This window comes from Aethalodelphis obliquidens, unplaced genomic scaffold (assembly GCF_003676395.1).
Source record: "Aethalodelphis obliquidens isolate GAN/ISIS:26980383/991018 unplaced genomic scaffold, ASM367639v1 scaffold13, whole genome shotgun sequence".
NCBI classification, from domain to species: Eukaryota; Metazoa; Chordata; class Mammalia; order Artiodactyla; family Delphinidae; genus Aethalodelphis; species Aethalodelphis obliquidens.
Window position 1 is genome coordinate 572,874 of NW_020837957.1, and position 18,590 is coordinate 591,463.

At 40.6% G+C, this 18,590-nt stretch overlaps 1 protein-coding gene across 5 annotated transcripts in view; it reads left to right on the top strand.

Annotated features, from left to right (window-relative positions):
- ATG4C (autophagy related 4C cysteine peptidase) overlaps positions 1 to 18,590 on the top strand; it is a 134,967-nt gene that overhangs the window by 107,263 nt on the left and 9,114 nt on the right. For 2 of the 5 annotated variants that reach the window (XR_003434296.1, XR_003434297.1), the window contains exon 13: positions 2,487 to 2,607. The gene's annotated coding sequence lies outside the window, so the exon portion shown is untranslated. Of the gene's footprint in view, positions 1 to 1,028; positions 7,685 to 18,590 lie in introns of those variants that run through there. The other 3 variants (XR_003434293.1, XR_003434295.1, XR_003434294.1) reach the window with 3 other exon arrangements.

Here is an 18,590-nt window from a genome sequence, read left to right on the forward strand (position 1 = left end):
TTGAGCAATGGTACCTCAAGCAAAGAGCTGATCGCTTCAGAGTTTGAACTTTATCAGTTGTGTAGTTCAGTTGTAATCTAAGTGCAAGGAATAAAACAAAAGCTGCTCTCCAAAAAAAGTCCAAAACTATGGTTTAGGTCACCCCCAATACTATTTGCTTTCTTTTCTTAATGAGATGATATATCCTAATGTTTTTACCACTTCAGTTTAGCTGTTAATTGCTTTGTAATATATTATTTCAATAGAAAGCAGTCTTATTATCTAGTAATCTTTCAGCTATAAATGAACTGAACAAATAATGTTTGTGGCCTCCGGTGTATCAGTTTAATTAGGAGCTACCCCAATGGCCCTAATCACGGTTGAGGTTCTCTAGTGTGATTTTAGCTATTAAGTTTTGAGATTCAGCTAGATTTTCAAAGGGAAAAAAGACTGTTAAGCACACATTTAAACGTGTTTAATGTGTTAAATACACATATTTAAATGTGTAAAAATGAAAAATACAGATTATATTAAGGAAAATCACTTTAAGGGAGTGATTAATTAAAAACTGCTCTGTTTCTCACCATTAGCTGCTTGTTCTTTTTTTATGTCTCCTTTGTATCTTCTCACAAGAGCCCCTTTTGAAGAATACTCCCTTTTCTTTTCCTCTCATTATCGTTGGGTAAAGGAGCATGGCCACTAAACTAGTGTTCTCTTTGTCAAAAGCAAGTGATTTGTATCCTGATGCTCTGTCTGAAGTATGACTCTCTTTGCTCTGACCCTCCCAGTCTATAAGCCTCTACGTTGTAGCATCCTAAGTAGGAAGTGAGTGACCTGCAGTAAGAGTTGCTGAAACAGGGAGACAGAATTTAGATACTTAAAATTTTTTTCTAGTGTAATGTGTTTGGGATTTGGAAACATTAGGAGTTGTATAGTCTATTTGCTTTTAAAAATATTTGTTTTGAACTTACACAAAATACGTAAATGAATGAACTGTATGGTACATACTCCAGAATCAAATCTGAATCTAGGGGTTTGTATTTTTTCAGAATATGGAAACTTCAAGCAAAATGTCCTTTTACCAAAGGATGATAAATCTTCCCTATCTGCTTTTTCTTGGGAAATAAGTGAAAAATCTATTTCTAACATAGTGATATAGTATATATTGATACCTGCAAAACATTATGTGAATCTAGTTAGACGCCAGCACTTTCAATTACACTGTTAGCCAGTTTTTAAAAAAGATTTTTAGAAGCTTTCAACTGTAGACTTTTGTCTTGTTGAATGAACTTCAGCTACACTAAATTTTAAGTAAATTTGTGATGACTGAGCAATATACATTGGCTGAGCTAGAATCCAATAACCCACAGGACAAATTAATTTTCAACAAAAAGGGCAGAAACCTCAAGTGCCGTGAGTATATGGAGTCTCATTCTATCTCTCTGGAGCCATTTTTGCAAATCACTACAGCTATTCATAATCTAAATCAGTCTCCTTTAGCAGCAGAAAGATCTTTTTTCATGACAAAACAGAAGATGACATTCATTAGTGCCTAACTTGCATAAGCTACCTTAAATTTATTGGTGCTCTTCTACTTATCTGAGTAAGAATTCCTTTGTCTATAGCTATAGGAAAATTCCAGTTGTACTACTTAAAAATATAAATTGTCACTTTTATCAGAACTTTTGGCAGTTTACTTTATTTTGGAAGTAAAACTGGTTGTTAAGGTTTTAAGACTTCCAATGGGCATTGTTTCAATCATATTTAATAGGTGCCTAGGACTGTAATAGGACCATGTATCAGCTTCTCGGCTGCCAAAAAAAAAAAATCCACATTTTCATCCGGGTACTGCTGGGGTGGCATGTGGGGGAACCAACCTTTGTGGGGGCGGATATGGCTAAATGCATCATCTTGCCTGCAGCTGCGGACAGACCTAAAGCCACCCAGCCTGTTTGCTTATTGTATTCAAGGGCTCTGTGTGATTTTAAAAGGGTCAAAATGCTTATAAGATATTATTTTGAGCTGTTCTAAGCCTTTTTACCTAGGAAAGAGCCCAGTGAGTGGGAAACTTAGTCTTATGTTCCCAGTCTTCTGATTAGAACCCTTCTTTTGTTGCTCAGATTTTCTTTCCAGTTTATAAGAACCAGGCTTGGATCTGTCTGGAAAAATTAAGTTGTAGCTACATCATTAAGACCATGTTTTTTTTTGCTTTTTATCCCCTCCCACCCCCATCCGTGCTGGTTAAAAAGAAATAAGGAAAAGCTGAGTATACTTCAATTTTGCAATGATAGTTTTTGTTTTCTCCTGACAATCAGGTGCTTGGCCTGGTGAGACAGTGAGGAGAATTATCCAGCAAGAGTTATTTTGGCAGGGCAAAATGGCACCTTGGTGCATCTATGTAGAGCAGCAGAATGTGGGCATGGCCTTGATTGAACCTGACTTGGCTGTGGGTTTACAGTAAGGTGAGATAACCAGATCCTAACACTTCTTTTTCTGTGTCTACACAGCATCTCTAATGCCTGAATTCACATCTCTATCTGCTGCAAGTCATCATTTATCACAGATGGTAACATTGAGGCAAGACTTGGATATGACCTGGAATGAAGGGAAAACTGAATAGTACCACAGGTGGTGTAGCCCACAAATTGGAAGACATCTTATACTTTAATGACAACAAAAATAAAGTTATTTCAACTGTGGGAAATTTGGGATTTAAGGGAGATGAGAAAAGGGAGCTTAGGGATAGTTTCTAGTCACATATCTGCATGAGGATTTCAGAGGCTGAACTTTGCTGTCCTGGTTTTTCTCCTCCCTCACTGCTCCTTCTAAAGTTCCCCCTCATCTCTCTGATCTGTAAATGTTGGGGTGCCCTAGAGCTTAGTCCTCAGTCTTTTTTCTTCTCTTCTATGTTTATACCCCTTGATGATTTCTTCCAGTTTCATGACCTTAAATACCGTCTATATGGTGCCTACTTCCAAATGTATAACTCCAGCTTGACTCTCTCCCTTAACTAGCTGCTTTACATCTCCAGTTGGATATCTAGTAGGTATCTCAAATGCAATACAATCAAAGTTAAACCCCTGATCTCTCCTCCCCATCCGGCACCCCCCACCCCCACCCCCCGGCCCCAAGAAAAAGCTGCATTCTTGACAGTCTTCTGTCTCAGTAAAGGGCAGTTCTAGCTACTCAGTTGCTCAGGCCAAAACCCATGAAGTCACCCCTGATTCCTCTTTCTCTCTTTGTCATGCCTTGTATCAATTCCATCAACAAATCCTGTCATCTCTACTTAAATATACGTCTAGAAACCAGCCTCTCCTCAGCACTCCACTGCTACCATCCTGTTCCAAGCCCCTGTCATTTCTCACCTGGATTATTGCAATAGCTTCTCTACTTAAGTTCTTGTCCGTCTATAGTCTATTCTCAACATAGCAAACAGAACGATCTTTTAAAAATCATGTCAGGGACTTCCCTGGTGGTCCAGTGGCTAAGGCTCCATGCTCCCAATGCAGGGGGCACAGATTGAATCCCTGGTCAGGGAACTAGATCCCACATGCCACAACTAAGAGTTTGCATGCCACAACTAAAGATTCTGCATGCCGCAACTAAACAAACAAACAAAAACATGTCAGAACCCTCAAATGGGGTCCCAGTCACTCAATATGGAAACCAGAGTCCTCATAATGACTAACACGGTCCTTCATGTTCTGGTCCCCAGTTACCCCGCTGACCTTGTCTCCTCCAGCTCTGTCCATCGCTCACTCTTCCTCAGCCACATGGCCTCCTTGTCCCTCAAACATGCCGGGTAGGCTCCTGCCTTAGGTCTCTGTACTTGGTTTGCCCTTTGCCTAGAACTCCCTTCCCCAAGATATTCTCATGGCTTGTTTCCTTACCACTTTTAGGTATTTGCATGCATATCACCTTGTCACCAGTATCTTCTCTGACCACCTCATTGATGACTGCACCCCCATCACTGCCACATCCACATCAGGCTCTTTGTATTTCTCTTCTGTTTTACCTTTCTCCATAGCACTTGTCACCATCTGGCATTCTATGTTTTATTTGTTTGTTTATGTGTCTTCCCCTGTAGAATGTAAATTCCTAGGGACCGGGGGGGGGGGGGTTTGTATGTTTTGTTTGCTTTTGGATTCCTAGCACCTGGTATAGTGCCTATAATATATTAGACTTCAATAAATATTTGTTGAATGCATAAAAGAAGGGCTTAGGGTAGTTCATAGCACATAATGAGCACTCAATAGATGTTAACTATTATTTTAAAAGCTGTCATTGTGCATAGTATAGGATAACTATAAGCCAAGAGTCTACTTACACGTATTAATGGCCCTATAACTCTGTATGGTAAAGCTCCGCTAGTATTTCACTTTAGCCTCCAAATATCTCTTCTGGAATATACCAGTGCTTAGCACCATGCCTTGTACACTCTCAGTAACTGTTTGATAAAATGAGTGGTTCCGTTTCTGCCTTGAGAATATCGTCTTTAGAAGGCCAAGACTAGAAACCCAGTGTTCTTTGGGACCAGCTTCCTGATTAAATCTTTTCAAAACAAAAGCAGTAAGGGTAGCAGAAATTTACAGGTTAGAATTTCCCCTTCTTCCATTCTAAGACTAAATTCTTAGCCCTGGGTCCTTTTTACTTAACTTAAAATTACTGGGCAATTTCAATAGTTTCACTTTGTTTTTCATTGTAGAGCTTGGTGTCCATGTGTATTATAATACAAAGTCCAATATCATAGCAAATGATAGACATGTTCATGAAGATCCCTCTGTCAGGTCAGCTCAACAAATATGGAGATCTACTTACACTGAACTAAGTGCAAGGAAGTTGTAGATGAATATTACTTGGTTCCACCTTTGAGGAGCCTAAGAACAGTGGAGAAGACAGACACATAAGTAATTGTATTTCAATACAGCGTAATAAATGCTGCAAGAGGACCATGTGCAGAGGTGTAGAGGTAGCAAATAGGAAGGAATGATTAACTTTTGTAGATGGGGTGAGTTGGGGAGGAGATTAAAAGAAGGCTTCTTAAAGGTTATACCCAAGCAAAGCTTTTATGTATGAAAAAGTGTAAACATGAGTTATGGTGAGTAGGGTGGGGGCTGGAGAGGAAGAAGGCATCTCAGAAAGAGGGAACAGTGTGCGCAGGCGCAAAGATGCATAACAGTATAGTATGCTCAGAAAAGTCACAAATAGTTTGGTATTATTGAAGCAGAAGGTGTGAGTGTGTGTGTGTGTGTGTGTGTGTGTGTGGTGTAGGGGGTGGTGGCATGCGTGGGAAGTCACAGAATATGAGGCTGCAGGGCTTTCCATTCAACATTAAGAGCTCCCATGTGGTCAGTGGGGAGCTATTCAAAACAGAAGCCAAGTTCTCAAAACTACTCTTCTTGCGCTACAGAGGGTGTATTGAAGGAGATAAGAGGGGAGGTAAGGAGTCTACTCAGGAGTCTATTGAAAAAGTCCCAAGGTAAGCTGATGATGGCCTGAACTAAGGCAGTGTTACTGGGGATGGAGAAGAAGAAAGGACTTTTGAGACATTCTTCAGAGACTCAGGCAAAACACATTTGGTTGATTGCATTTAGGGGGCACGAGGAAGACAAACACCTACTTGCTTCATAAAAATACATTTCTTATTTCCAGATTCTAAATAAGTTGGAGCATTAGCATTTGCTGAGAAGGGGAGTTCTGAGACAGAAGCTATGGCAGGCCTCTGCACCCCACAGGTGCACAGAACAGCTGGGTTCCTCTGGGGTTTCGTCTCCAGAAGGAAATTGTTGGTTTCCAAGGCAAAGAACCCTAACCTGGTCTCTAAGAGCTGGAGGGAGTCTCAGAGGTCATTTAGTCGAAGCTTCTACCTAATGCAGGAACCATTTCTGTAGTATCCTGGACATAAGCTCATCCAGCCTCAGCTTGAAATCCACTCCCAGAGATGGGGATTTTGCCACTTCTTAAGGCAGCGCCTTCTACCTTTGAACAGTTCTGTTAGAAAGTTCTGCTTTACACTGAGCCAAAATTGGCCTTCTCATCTTTGGTTCTGGTTATATCCCATAATGCCACACAAGTGTGATTTGTTTTCAAGAAGAAGTCTTACTCAGAAATTAAAGATGACTTTTGGATCCCCACGCGGTTTCCTTAGTTCCAGTTGCTCCTTGTGGGACGTGGTTTCTGGACCCCTTACATCTTGTTTGTGCTTCTGGAGACAAGCATGAAATGTCAGGGATCCTCTTCAGAAGCAGCACCAACAACCCATCATAATACAGTGGGCCCGCTCCTGCGATGTGGAGCCCGCAGATGTGGAGAGCCAGCTGCACTACACTATTTTATATGAGATATTTGAGCATCCACAGATTTTAGTAGCTGCGTGGGGTCCTGCAGTTAATCCCCCGCAGATACCAAGGGATGACTGTACTACCCACAAGAGCCCAGTGGTCCGGACATGCGTTTTCATCAATGTAGCCTGAGGTTCGTAGGGGTTTTTTAGCAGCCAAATCATTAGCACCTGCTGAGTTTCCGGTCGCCAAAACCCCTGAGCTAACCCTGTCAGCCCTATTCAGTTCAACTGATTTTTAGAATCTACGTGCAGGACTTACATATGTTCCTGTGAAACTTCACCTTCTTGGGTTTGTAGACGCAGAGTTTGTCTGTGATGAGAGTTTACTGATTCAAGACTCAAAACAATCATATTAACCCCACTTTTAGTTTGATAAGTGTTCCTGGAGGTTAACCTCTAATTGCATCTCCCCTTCACCTTCGTCTGAGGCTTATATTCCTTTCTTGTCTCAACATTTTCCTGATCCCAGAGCAGCTCAGGAACTTTAACTGACAGTTCTACTGCAGCAGCTGTTGTAGCTCCACACGTGTTGCCCCTTAGCCTCTGTTGTTGCTGCCACTGCCCTGCTGTCACTCCTGGTGAGAGCCGCCAACTTGGGTGTATCTTTGGAGTTTGTCACTCCGCTGTGCACTGCTCATTCCCACATTGTTGGTGACATTGTTATCATCCATTTTGCTTCTAGTCACGCTAGTTCTTCCTCTGCTCCAGCAGGCCCTGCACTCAGACGGGGAAGACCTCCACCCACAAGCATCACACTTCTTTAATTATATGCCACAGAGGAAGGCATACTTTCTATGTGTGTGTGAGTGTGTGTATGTGTTTTAATACCCCCCATCAGTGTTACACACCCTATTTATTTCACCCTACCTTTAGGTTGTTGACAGGCTCCCTACCTCATCCCAGGATTCCTTCAGGGCTGAGACAGAAGACAATTCAAGTGGTAAGCAACAGTCATAAGCTCTGTTGAGGGCTTGGCATAGTGTCGGAGCTCAGTGCCCAGAGTATATCACCCCAAATTGTCACTTCCCACCAGTCCTCCACCAGTGCCCCTGGTTTGAACTGGTGGCCTTCCTCTAGCTATGGAAGATGAATTCCATAACCCCCTCCTTTGTTCGCCCTTTCAGAGCCCTGCACGAGGAGTTGAAGAACAACCTTTGTCCCCTAGAGTCAGGCCAAGAGTCTTTGTCTTGGAAGTGAAAAGCAGTTCCAACCTCTATACTCTCTTTTTGGACTTTCACCTCTTCACACAAACACGGTTTGCTCTGGAGGCTCTAATTGGCTGAATTCTTTTTTTAAACATCTTTATTGGAGTATAATTGCTTTACAATGGTGTGTTAGTTTCTGCTGTATAAAGTGAATCAGCTATACATATACATATATCCCCGTATCTCCTCCCTCTTGCGTCTCCCTCCCACCCCTCTAGGTGGTCACAAAGCACCGAGCTGATCTCCCTGTGCTATGCGGCTGCTTCCCACTAGCTATCTGTTTTACATTTGATAGTGTATATATGTCCATTACACTCTCTCATCTAATTGGCTGAATTCTGAGGCAGATTCCCAGAAGGTTCACTGCTCCCGTCCGTGAGACTCATCATGTGTCTTTTGTTGAATGTGTGTGCTTTATCCAGCTTAAGAAACTTGCGTTTGGAGGTTTGGCCCTGACTGTAGCACCCTCTTCGCCTTGGCAGTTGTGACTTAACCTCCCTTAGCATAACTTCCCCTCTCTACAAAATGAGGAGGGTGATACCCTTTCTTTCCTCAGAGGGTTTCTTAAGGACCGAATGAAATACTCTATGTATTTTTACAAGTTCTAAGAAACAATGCAGGTATTATTATTTACTAGAATTGTCCATGGTCCAAATCAGCTCTAAGGGTCTGACTCAGGCTGCCGGAAAATATGTGACCAATGGGAGGAAGGAAGCTAGTCCCTTGGGGGCTACAAAACTGTCACAGGGTCAGAATCTCCAAATTTTAGAGTAGATGGGGCCTAACAGATCACTTGGTCCGACACCCTCACTTTGCTGAAAAATAAGACGAGAGAGGAGCAGGGGACTTGCCTTGAGATTTGCTTGGGTCAGAGGATCCGCAGAGAAGTAACAATCCTCAAAGCTAGAGAAGGCGAGAGGCCAGCCAGCAATCGGGAAATGTGTCCAGCCTCTCCCAAGGTCAGGGAAACTATCGATCTTTCTAGCAGGTGGATGGTTTTTTAACCACTTTCCTTACCTTAAGAGCTTCCTCTGGCTCACAGGCTCCTCGAAGACCCACCTGTGTCCTTTTAGAGATCGGCTTTCCCAAGCAAGCATAACCGTGTTGTCTCTCAGCTGTGCTGCTGCATGGTGGATGAGGGCTGCACTCTGGATCAGCCGGGGACTCCAGTGCCAAGCCTCTGATATATAGTGTGGGGACTGCAGGGCATCCAAGTTGCAACAGGAACAAGATGAGCCTGTGGCCTCGGGCTTCTAAGCTGCCCCTCAACCCACACTTCAAAGAAAGTTATTACACAAGAGTTAGACTAAATCAAACCAAACTGCAATGTTTGCATACTGTGGCCCATTTTCAGATCTCACTGTGTCTCACCACTCGTCCCTCAGAAACCTAGCTTGGAGTAGAACAAAAGGACCCAATGATAATTTAGTTGCAGGTCTTTAAAAATGAGCCCAACTGATTTATTTTGAAATTTCAGTTAAGCATGATGTCAAGAAAATCTCTCTGGCTATTTATCATCTTTTTTTCCTCTTGCATAGTCTGAATAGGCAGGATAAAATTAGAAACTGGCTGTTCACATGCTTCCAGCTTTTGCTGTAGGCAGATGTTTTTACTAGAATATCAGAACGTTAAGATGTTTTGATGATCATTCTCTGCCAAAAGAATACTCATCGTAGCAAGAAAGGTCTTTACTATGCCATTTACTTTCTTTATTAGCAATGTTATACAGGTGCTGTAGGAAGAGGTACAATAAATGATCTAAAGATATATATTTCACTTTGGTGAGAACTGCTACTCCCATTTTTCCAAATCACCACAACCTGAAAGCATGAAAAATTGCATTTTTCTTTTGTAGCTTTGAACAGTGGATATAAGATCTGTAAGTTTTTTGAATCATCAAAGAGATAAAGCTTATATTCATTGTTGTCTAGTGTTGAGCATATTTTGTAGGATGGTTTAGAAAACTTTGTATGGTACATATGGTACCCCTTTCATTTAATCTAGTAATTGAACCATTAAAACCCATACCTGCTAGCCATTCTCCATACATTCGTTATGCGCAACAGGGACGCTTCTAGATACTCCTTTAGTTCCAACCATGAATCACTGCAGTGTCTCAGAATCGTGGACGGTTGGAGCTGGGAGAGATCCCCAAGCGGCATGAAGAAGGAAACTGAGACCACAAAGACAGGTAATTTACCCAAGACTGCACAGACAGTTACTCAGAGCCATGGCTAGGATTCAGGTTGGGTAATTTCTGCTTCCATATGTGGCACCTCGCTTTATTAGATCAAGAGTGACAGACTGGAAAACCAAAATCAAAGAATTTTATGTGAGCAGAGACAAAAGTGAACTTTTAAATTGCAAACCTAAAGGCCAATACGTTAAAAAAAAAAAACAATCAAACCAAGCATCCAGCCCAAAAGGGGGAATGAGAGGCTGCAAAGCCCAGGGAAAAGTTATGACCTGGGTCCGAAGAGAAGAGGAGATGGGGACTCTTTTGGCTTCCGTTGACTAGACACATCTGTGGTGCAAGAATGGAATATTTTTATGGTACCCTTTCCATATTTCTTTTTATTGTCCCAATATTTGTGTACCGTCCTTAGATTTTGACTTGCTTTGTTTTGGAAAAGTTAAAGACTGAGATGCCGCTAAAGAGATTCTCATCCTCCGCCCTGGTCAGCAGCCTGCCCCTTTCCGTAGGTGCTGCCACACTTATCTTCTGATCCAGAACATTAATCAGTCCATCACCCAGTCTTTACTCAAACTTAGCCCCAGATACAAAGAGTATCACGTAGTCACTGCTCTCAGGGAGATCATAATCTGTTTCGGAGGTTTCAGAGGATATTATTAGCACCTTGGAATTATTTGCAAATTGCCATGTACATGTGAATATCTTTGAGGGAAGAGTCAAAGAAATATCTGATTATCAGAGGGTTCTACAACTCAGAGAGGTTGATTAATTGGTCCAGGTGGAGAGACGAGACTAATTTACAGAATCAGCAAAATGAGAACAGTATATGATATTCAATACATTTGTGAGATCAAGGTGGGTCAGCTTCCCAGACAGCTTCCAGAATGAGGTGGGGTTTTTAGGTGTGTCTTGAAGGGGAGAAGATGTCTGGATAGGTAGAAAGGAAAGGGCAAGTGTGCCTGACTGGGAGAATACAGTGGATTGGAAACTAAAATTTATTAAGCAGAACGCATATACATTAGGCACCTTATTACATATGATCTCATTTAATCTTCACAACAAGACAGTGAAGTGAGGATTATCATCTCCATGTTACAGGTGAAAACAGATCCAGGAAGGTTAGGTGCCTTGTATACAATTGGGAGATTGGCAAAGCCATATTAAGAACCCCAATCATTTAGTCACGGATATGAAATGTATAGTATGGGCAATATAGCCAATAATTATGTTATATCTTTGTATGGTGACAGATGGTAACTAGACTTGTCACGGTGATCATTTAGAAATGTATAGAAATATTGAATCACTATGTTGTGTAACATAAACTAACATAGTTTGTAGGTCAATTATATTTCAAAAACAAACAAACTCACAGAAAAAGAGATCAGATTTATGGTTACCAGAGGCGGGGTATGGGGGTAGGAGAATTGGATGCAGGCAGTCAAAAAGTACAAAGTTCCGGTTATAAGATAAATAAGTACTAGGGATGTAGCGTACAGCATGATAAAGATAATTAGCACTGCTGTATGGTGTATAGGAAAGTTGTTAAGAGAGCAAATCCTAAGAGTTCTCATCACAAGGAACAAAATTCTTTTTCTTTAATTTTACATCTTTATGAGATTACTGATGTTCACTAAACTTCTGGGAATCATTTCATGGTGTATATAAAGTCAAATTATGCTGTACACCTTAAACTTTCACAGTGCTGTATGTCCATTATACCTCCATATAACTGGAAGCAGAAAAGTAGAACCCAGGCCATTTGACCTCAAAAACTTCTTGCTGAGAAGCAAGGCTCATATGGTGACAGTAGAGCTAAATCCTGTCAAGCTAGGATCATAACGAACCTTTACTGAGCACTTACTATGTGCCAGTCAGGATGTAAGCTCTTTATCTCATTTAATACACAAAATAACCCTCTGGGAGGTTATTGTTGCTGCGCTCACTTTACAGTTGAGGAACCTAAGGTTATAAGTAGTTTGTCAAGGGAATTCCCTGGTGGTCCAGTGGTTAGGACTCCGTGCTCTCACTGCCAAAGGCCCGAGTTCAATCTCTGGTTGGGGAACTAAGATCCCACAAGCCGCATGGTGCGGCCAAAAAACCAAAAATAGTTTATCAAGGTTCACACAGATAATGGGTGGCTGAATTGCAAGATTTGAAATTCAGATCTAATCTGTTTGACTCCAGAGTCCCACTCTTGAAACATGCTAGAAAATTAGCATTTTGTGAGTGTTCACAGCGTGCCAGGCACTGTGCTGAGCACTTTATGTGCGTCATCCCATTCAATTCCACAGAAACCCTGCGAAGGACATGGAATATTATTTTCTGTATTTTACAATGAGGAGCGAAGTCACGGGTGAACTGAAGCTCAGGAAGGTTTAGTAACTAGTCCAAGGTCACAGTTTGGCAGGGCTGAAATCTAACCCAAGTCTTCTGGCTCTGGAACCTGGACTCAGAACTCCTGTGGTACAGTTTACCCAAACCAGGAATTCTGGGAGTGAAGGACTAAAGTCACTTCTCTTAACTATTCCCTCTCCTCCCACTGTATTTCTTATTTTCTCCTCAGTCATTATTTTTTCATGCCTTTTAGTGGCTCCCTTATTACTTCAGATTCTCATATACATTGGACCCAAATCACTATTTAAAGAAAGCCTGGGATAAATGTTTTTTTGTAATGTTATAAATGGAGCTAATGTGAGTAAGACCTCATTTATTCATCAAACTTTTATTGAGCCCCTACCGAGGGCTGCTCAGGGTGCTGGGAATATAAAGACACAAAGAAAAAGTCCTTCTCGGTAAGCTGGGACAAAGTAAGAGAGTAGCATCGACATATATACACTACCAAATGTAAAATAGGTAGCTAGTGGGTAGCAGCTGCATAGCACAGGGAGATCAGCTCGGTGCTTTGTGACCACCGAGAGGGGTAGGATAGGGAGGATGGGAGGGAGGGGATATAGGGTTATATGTACATGTTTAGCTGATTCGCTTTGTAATACAGCAGAAACTAACACAACATTGTAAAGCAATTATACTCCAATAAAGATGTTAAAAGAAAAATTGCTTCTCTTCAGGGACTGCACAGTCTTGTGACGAGGATAGACACTAGGCCCATAGACAAGTAATTGAAATACAGTGTGATAAATCGTGTGACAGAGGTAGGGACAGAGTAACGTCAGAACACAGAGAAGGGACATCTGACTCAGAATGGGGTATTGGTGGGAGTTGGGGAAGGTGCACACGCGTGAGTCTTTCTCTCACACAACTTTTACTAGCTCATTGCACAATTGCTTTCTTTCTTTCTGTTACATTGAAGTATAATTGACTTATGTGTTAGTTTCTGGTATACAGCAAAGTGATTCAGTTATATATATATATATATATAGTTTTTCATATTCTTTTCCATTATGGCTTATTACAGGATATTGAATATAGTTCCCTGTGCTATACAGTAGGACCTTTTTGTTTATCGATTTTATATATTGTAGTTTGTTAAACTCCTAATTTATCCCTCCCCCACCCTCTTTCCCCTTTGATAACCATAAGTTTGTTTTCTATGTCTGTGAGTCTGTTTTTCACAATTGCTTTATTAAACTTATAAAGTCAACACAAAGAGAGTGGTTTATGAAAGCAACACGTAGGGCTTTTGCTGGTGATATCAGATGTGCTGTTCTTGAATAATTCCCTTATTTGAACAAAGCAGCAAGCTCGGTTGATGAAGCATTGAGTTGAGGATATCTCTTATCACCTGTGAATTTTAGACTGAGAGATACTTCCAAGTTCTTTCTGTATTTCTTCATTATTTTTAAAAGTCAACTTTATTGTAACATAATTTACAGATAATAAAATTCAATTTTAAGTGTATAACTTGATGAGTTTTGACAAATGTAGGCAATTGTGTAATTATCATTACAATCAAGATATAGAATATTTCCAAAACCTGAAAAAGTACCCTTGTGTCTGAATCCAGTCACTGTATTCAGTCATAGCAAGAGCTGTAGCGGGTAACCGTTAAAGAAATTAAATGGCTGGAGAGAGCATGACCAATCTAAGGAACTAACATTTATTGAGCACTTTCTGGATGCTTAACCTAAGTATATACACAGATTTATTTACACCCCCTATAAACCATGTGGGGGTTTTATCTCCATTCTACAGAAGAGGAAATTAAGGCTCAGAGAATTTAAATCACTTGCTCAAGGTCATTGAGCTAGAAGTGGTGGAGCCAGATTCCACCCAGTTTATGTTTCCCACATTACCTTCTCACTGCTAATATATAGAGGAAAAGGTATAAAGAAATATGGCAATACTCAATGCTCTGTGGTGACCTAAGTGGAAAGGAAAGCCAAAAAAGAGGGGATATATGTATATGTATAGCTTATTTACTTTGCTGTACAGTAGAAACTAACACAACATTGTAAAGCAACTATACTCCAATAAAAATTTTAAAAAAAAAGAAAAAGAAATATGGGAAGCAAAAGACTAGATACCATCTGATTCTATTCATATGAAATTCTAGAAAAGGTAAAACTAGTGATGGAAAGCAGATCATTGGTTATCAGGGGTGAGGGAAGAGGATTAACTGCAAAGGGGCACGAGGAAACTTTTTCAGTTTATGGAAATATTCTACATCTTGATTGTAGTTGTAGTTACACAATTATATACATTTACCAAAACTCATCAAAATGTATGCTTAAAGTTGAATTTTATTATATGCAAATTATACCTCAATAAAGTAATTTTAAAAATCTAAAAAGAAAAAATATAGAAAGACCTTGGAAATATCTTTTGGTTTAAAAGTCACAACAAAATTGTCACCTTTAAAAATGTAACTTTTGCCACATTGAATAATGAAAGTGTAGAAATATTTTGTATGAAATGATGCTAAAATTTTAAAAGGCTGGCAAGATAAATCAGTGCTCATTATGACTTTGAAATTAAATCAGCAAACTGTTTTCTTGCATGAAATGAACAATTCAATATATACATTTCTGAATCTGTTGCAAATGTCTGGTGTACAAGGGTCTGATTAAGCATGATCCAAAAAGAGCTTGCAAGTAGGACTGTTTACTAACATTTCAATTTCTGTGCCTCATTTATTAGACTTAGAATAAAAGGGCTGTTTGGGATTGTCTTTAACCTTGATGATATTTCCACTGAAGCAGCATAATGGCTCTTAATTGCTTAAGTGAAGAGAGCATGTTGATGTGTCCTTCTTTGGGCTAAGAGCTCAGAGCCTAAACCGTTATGCTAATTCAAGCATTATATACACCAAAGTATTTATGGGACTGACACAAATGATGTTGTAGGTAAAGGGCTGTGAAATGGTCTGTAAACAGAGAGAATTGATTTGAGGCCCAAAAGCAGTGCTGTTAAAAGTCACAGCCATTGAACAGCCAACCCTACAATTTCTATCCAGATTGTCAAACTGGGTCAGACAGTGTCAGCAGGGCTGCCATTAGAGATCAGATGGGTGATTTAATAATATGTAAACCAACCACACAAACAGGTAATTCTCATGGTAGAGGTCCATACCCACCTGGTGTGTGTGTGTGTGTGTGTGTGTGTGTGTGTGTGTCTGTCTGTCTGTCTGTCTGTCTGTCTGTCTGTCTGTGTGAATTCTCATTATGGAAACTTCACAATGCCATATTCAGTCAAATATCAATGCATTGGGGGTTTTTTTGGGTTTTTTTTGCATTACGCGGGCCTCTCACTGTTGTGGCCTCTCCCATTGCAGAGCACAGGCTCCGGATGCACTGGCTCAGCGGCCGTGGCTCACAGGCCCAGCCGCTCCGCGGCATGTGGGATCTTCCTGGACCGGGGCACGAACCCGTGTCCTCTGCATCGGCAGGCGGACTCTCAACCACTGTGCCACCAGGGACCCCAATGCATTGGTTTTTGATAAAAGAAAAACTTCCAGCCAGTATAAGTTAGACAAGAGAGCAGCAATGCAACATAAAGACATCCAGGGAGAATTAATCTGTAATCATACAGGGAAGGAAGGACAATCAGATCCATGCATTTGACCATCTAGACTTTGACATCATTTGTTTTTCATGCGTCTCTTTCTACAATAGGACTGTACATTTTTTTGAGCCAACCTCAAAATAATTATGTAAGGCTCCTCATCACCCGCATTACCAGCATGCCTCACTTAGGACGTCAAAAAAAATGGAATCAATTGTTCTAAAAACTAGGTGGACTTTGAGTTCAGATACCTACTCTGCCACTTACTGACTTGGGGCAAGTTGTACAACCTCCCTGCACCTCAGTTTCTTCCTCTGTAAAATGGGGCATTGACCTCACAGGATTATTGTGGGGCTGAATACATATAAGAATACCTGCCACAAAGTAAGCATTCAAAAAATGGTGAATATTACTGATACGTATTTGGCCTCATAAACTTTTGATTTATGCCTGATATAATTTCTGTGTCAGTTCAATTTTCTTCTTTCTTGGGATTCACAGAGATTATTAACATTCTAGGGAGTTTATTGGATATATATGGTATTTTAAAAAACAGCTCAAAGCATTCTCTCTTAAACTAGAAAGTTCATTAAAGTGTATATTTTCTCACAGTGACAACAACAAACAGCTCACAGTTAACTCCTTTTAACTTTTCCTTTTTTCCCCAATGAAGGTCCTCTGTCATAGGGTTAGGTTCTACCAGGAGCACGTCTTTCTCATTTGGTTTCAATGTTAGTGCAGCTTACAGTGGAGTTCTCCATGAGTGGAATAACAGTGACGTCCTGTGCTGATGGATGTGGGTCAGTTAAATTCTTCAGGCCCCTCTTTTGGACAAGAACCTCTACAATGCTTTTCCTCTTATTAGATTGACATCTTATGTTAATTTGCTGCCATTCCAAGCCAAGCTTTTACTGTATAGCTCTGTTTGTACTGGTTAACAGTTTTAATGTAAATATCATTTTCTGGGTATACAGCTGCTCAGGAAATTTTGATAAATTTCAGAATTATGAGTCATTGTATTTAAAATGGCACAGTGTGAAATCAAGACATGGTTTAACCATCCTATGACTTAGCTGTTCTTGTAACTGTCTTCCTTGAGAATGTGCATTAATGAGAAGATAAGATTTTGATTTAATTTTAATCTGTTAGCTCATCAGTTCTAGGGGTAAATTGTATTATGGTATTTTCTGATGGCTTAACATGTGGGATCCTATCAAGGGTAATACAGTGTGTGGTTCCAAAAAAAGGTTCTGTTTTAAAGTTTCTAACATGCTACAAATGCATATTTTAGGAAATATTTTTAAATGCACACAAGATATCCCTTAATCATAGATGAAAGAATTTTCCCAATTTCTTTCTCAACATTTTTGAGCTAGAGGTTTCTTTGAAATTTTGAACATACACAGATTGTTCCAGAGATGCTATTATTAACAGCTGGGGGGAAAATCCAATAATAGGACCAGAGGTGATATCTAGAGGTTATTTTGTTTCAACCCTTCCATAGGCAGGGCTATGTCCAATAATTTTGGACCAATAGGGATCTAGCTTATTTATAAAGGTATTATAGAGATTTCACAGCCACACATAGTAACCCATTCAGAGATTCTATAATCCAGGCCAATAACTCTTCAATAAAGTTTAAACCAAATCAGAATGATCCCAAAGTACAGCTTTATAGATTGGGCCCCTTCTGTCCTCTAGGCAGTCAAAGAGACGTACAAACAGCTTAAACTGGTCCTCTGGTCCCCTTAGGTCACAGAGAAAAAGCCTTTAAGTCTACGAGGGATGACAAATAGATTTCAGTGTGAGTGTCAATTCTCATGGATCAGTGGTAGTTGCCTGGAGCAAGGTGTTAGAGGACTTGAGGCTCTGTCCAGGGTCAGCAGGAAATCGTGCCATGATCTATTAGCAATGCCTGCCATGGTGAAGGGGTGGAAGGTGGGAGCAGCTTTTTCGCTAGGACATGCCATTCCGAATTTGTATGTTGTATGTTCTTCCCTGTTGCCCATCTTTCTCAGTTGAAGTTACTTTTAGCTAGCAAACCAGTACCAGTCTAGGTTCCTACAAAGCGGATGCGTTCTTCCACCTGCATCACATTTTAAAATTTTTGTGTAGATCTGGAAAACATCCTGGGTGCTTTTTTTTTTCCCCAAAAAGATAAAGAATAAGAGTTTCTTCTGAAAGCCTGAAACCTTTACTTCACTGAACAAATATATTGAGTACCTACTATGGGCCAGGCATGCGCCAGGCATGTACCAGGCATGTATGTGTAAGCATGAATGGACTATTTTATTTGTTCAAAGTATCTTTATTAAATAAGTTAAAACATAGGAGCCCTCCCTAAAATGCCTAGAAATGTTTTGTGCTCAATAAATCTGAATTATCCTTTTAAAATATCTTTTACATGCCGGATTCGGCCAAACATGTTTACGCTCTCAGCATCCCTTTACCCCTCCCCCAAAAGGAAATATGGTAACAGCCTGACCTGGAAGTTAAGAGATCTGGTCTATGGTCCTGGTTCCATACTAACAAGCAGTGGGACCTAGAGCAAGTCCCTCCACTGGCCTGTGCCCCCATTCCCCATCTGTAAAGGGGAACACCACTGACCCTCTGGAATGTTGTGTGGCTGGTCACATGGCAAAGGAAAGCACCTGGAGCAAAAAAATGCCTAATGCCAATGCTTTCTGTAACATCAGCATGGATTATTGTTTAAAACCAAACAAAGGAGAAGCACAGGGGCCAAGAGAGGTCACACCAAATATGATCTAAAAGCATATAAACATTACCTTTTTTTTTTTTTTTTTTTTTTTTGCGGTACACGGGCCTCTCACTGTTGTGGCCTCTCCCGTTGCGGAGCACAGGCTCCGGACGCGCAGGCTCAGCGGCCATGGCTCACGGGCCCAGC